This window comes from Copadichromis virginalis, linkage group LG9, assembly GCF_057382275.1.
Source record: "Copadichromis virginalis isolate Kocher_CV1m ecotype Utaka linkage group LG9, C_Virginalis_male_GT1.1, whole genome shotgun sequence".
Taxonomy (NCBI): Eukaryota; Metazoa; Chordata; class Actinopteri; order Cichliformes; family Cichlidae; genus Copadichromis; species Copadichromis virginalis.
Window position 1 is genome coordinate 16,063,876 of NC_140626.1, and position 3,361 is coordinate 16,067,236.

The 3,361-nt window shown below is 38.1% G+C and overlaps 1 long non-coding RNA gene across 1 annotated transcript; it reads right to left on the reverse strand.

The window, feature by feature from the left end:
* Positions 1-200: 200 nt before the first annotated feature.
* On the reverse strand, positions 201-762 carry LOC146701658 (uncharacterized). Its single transcript, XR_014922378.1, has 3 exons — positions 611-762; positions 321-533; positions 201-239 (listed from the first exon to the last, which is right to left on the reverse strand). It is a non-coding gene; the product is annotated as an uncharacterized LOC146701658 (long non-coding RNA).
* Positions 763-3,361: the final 2,599 nt, after the last annotated feature.

Here is a 3,361-nt window from a genome sequence, read left to right on the forward strand (position 1 = left end):
TGTGGGTGTGGACTCAAATGCAGACACAGAGGGAGGCAAACGGGCGTGAACACAGTGCTTTATTTACAAGTGTCTAGTGAAATTACACAACAGGAGACTATGAATGCTATGAATTATGAAATGCTATGAACTGTGAACTGTGAGGCCAAACTGTGAACATGAAACTGAGTGCTATGGCTAGGTGCTGGATTTCACGGATGGGAAAAAGGGGCAGCGGCTTGGATGGAGGTACGCAGTCACTATAATGAGAAGAGACAAGTAGTCAGTGGCAGTCCAGTGAATCACAGCTGCAGGATTAGGCTATGGAGGTTAGGGCTTACGCGTTGCAGGTTTAAAGTGTCATGCGAGGAAGGGGTGTCCAGGGGGTTCCGGGTGAGGAGTGTCCAGAGAGGATCCAGAATATGCGTGGAGTGAGGGACTTGGCAGGGACTTGGCAGGTGTAGTCCGATGGTGGAGAGGAAGAAACCAGATGACAGAACCAGCGTCCAGGCGGAGATGAGAGTAGTTCGGGAAACGTGACTGCCAGGTGGGTCCTATGACAACGAAAAACACGGTGAGGGAAAAGCAGTAGTTGAGGGTTCTCACATGGGGTTCGCAGCCTAGCACTGACATGGGTTAGCAGAAGATCTGGCAGAGGTCTGTTGTGAATGCTGGTCTTATATGCAGGTGACTTGATTGGAACCAGGTGTGGAAGCTGATTGGAGTCTCTGCCTGAAGGTAGAACCCAGCGGAGTGGAAAAACCCCGTGCTCACCCGGACCATGACAATAACAGCTTCTGTTAACCACAAGCTGGAGAAATTTACATCATATTGGGAAAACTGGGTTAAATATATCACGCCTCATAGGCCAGATTTTACTATTACAAACCAATAATTATGATGTATGTATATATATTTATAGGATCACCCCATACCAACACATCCGTGTTTTTTTTTGTTTTTTTCTTTTGTTTCTTTTTGTTGTTTTTTTTTGTTGTTTTTTTTTTTTTCTCTTTTCTTAGATTTGTTAGTTTTGTTTTTTGATTTTCGGATTATGTGATGGTTTCAATTACTTCTATCGTTGTAAGTATTCTTCCCTTATGACTTGGATGTAAATTAAAATACTATTTCAGTATTTAAGGCAGATAACCTAAGTATGAAGAATGCTTACATGATGTACATACTGTGAATGCCTGCTTTTGAAACCTTAATAAAAATATGAATTAAAAAAAAAAAAAGAGATTTTGGTGAATTCTGGAAAAAAAAAAAGACAACTGTTTATTCTCATATTTCAGCTGCATTGCGGTTTACAAGCCATTAAAGCATGGAGACTAGGGATGTGTTCTTTCTGACTATGATGAATTGCCTGCAGCTTATCAACATGAGTTGGCATATGGTGTGAGGACATGGCTTGACGGGGTGTCAATCAGTCTGTCTGATATAAATGTGCTCATAAGGTTTTCTTCACCCATAGTGAGGAGTATTCCCAAGATGTGCCTTAAGTAAGCATCAGTCTAGTGTAAGGATGTTTTGAGGGAGATTTTCTTCAGTGTTAGACTATACAAGTGCCATCTGCAGGTGTTTGATTTAGGATTTAGAGGGGTTTTTTTTACAGCAGAGACATTTTAATTGTAGCAAATGAAAAACAAAACATTGCTGGCATTTTTTCATTTTTTTAGTCACCTTATCAGTTCCATAGCGTTTTTAATGTAATATAAAACCAGATATTTAGAGAGACTGATCAAGGTTATGCACAAAGTACATGACAGCAATTTTATATATAAAGAGTGGATGGAAACAGTATTTTTTAGCAATGTTTAGAGATAAGCTCATATAACACCATCTAACAGAAGTGTTATGCGACATGTGTGGCAAAGGATGTTTCAAGCTATCATATCATCAACCCACATATTATTTTATGGATTATTGAAGTACAGTGTTCCCTCGTTTATCACAGGTGTTACGTTCTAACAATAACCCGCGATAAGTGAAATCCGCGAAGTAGCAAACTTTTTTTTTTTTACAATTATTACAGATGTTTTAGGGGTGTAAAACCCCTCACTACACACTTTATACACTTTTCTCAGACAGGCATAGACATTTTCCCACGTTTCTGTCTTGTTTAAACACTCTCAAATTCAAACCTTCGTAGAAAAATAAGTCCAGTATTATAGAATGAAACCAAAGGTCAAATTCTGTTTTCAGGTCCAAAACATGGGACTAGTCCTTTGACGTCGACACTGTTGTGTTTGTTGTCTTCTACTAGCAAAGATTTAGGTAAATTTGACAAGCTGGACACATTCTGTACTGATTGATTGAAAATGGTCTACAGCCAATCAGGATGGAGAACACAATGTGCTGTTAAAAAAAAAAATCCTTGCAAAATTGCACCCCCCAAAAAATCTGCAAAACAGCGAGCCTGCGAAAACTGAACCGCGATATAGCGAGGGACCACTGTATTCGGATTCTGATTATTCTGATTTGGGGGGTTTTTTTTATAATTTTTTGCTTCTAGAATTATTCAGCGGTAAGAATCTGATGTTAACAGCTTTAGTAAATCATTTCGATCAAATATTGCTTTGTTTTTAGCAACAATTTGATGAAATTTGTCAGTAATATTCATAAAGACTGGGCCGAGAATGTAAGAAAAAGTGCTTTTAAAGCAACAAATGTAAATTTTAGCAAAATTTGGTCACGTGAATTATACTTCTACTTCAGATCTACACCATAACTGGAACTCCATTTTAACCCTATACCACAACCTGCTACTTAACCTGATGTGCACCTTCCAAGAAATGTAGCTACATGTTTGGTTGAAGCTTACAACAACGACTTAAATGGGCAAATTCAGCCTAAATCAAGCTTGTGTGCAGGTTTTCATGGCAATTCTTGAAAATTGTATACCTCTAATGACTTGTGCGCTGATTTAGGAAAAAGACACTTTAAGAGCTACAAACCTTGTGGCTCTTAAAGTGTCTTGTTGTGTTCATATATGAACACAACCTGATAACCCACTGAATATTATCTGATGAATAAGCCTCTGATAACGGCTAATGCTTTTGAGCTCTGGGTATTTCTCCAAAACCTGGTTAACCGTTATAGACTGTTTGGGCCAAATATGAACTTTTTTCACATTCAACAGCAATAAAATGGTTGTAAATGTGATTCATTTTGCCTGGCAAGGCTTTCCCAATTTGAAGGCATATAATAATAATAATAATAATAATAATCATCATCATCGTCCTTTTTAATGCATACTGTTGTACAGGTGTATAGGTCTCAACACCACCTTTACCCCCTAAAGTGTTCTAAAAACAACAAAGATTCTATCTGCCATTGTAAACCCCAATCAAAGATTAGCTATGTATTTAATAATGTCAGA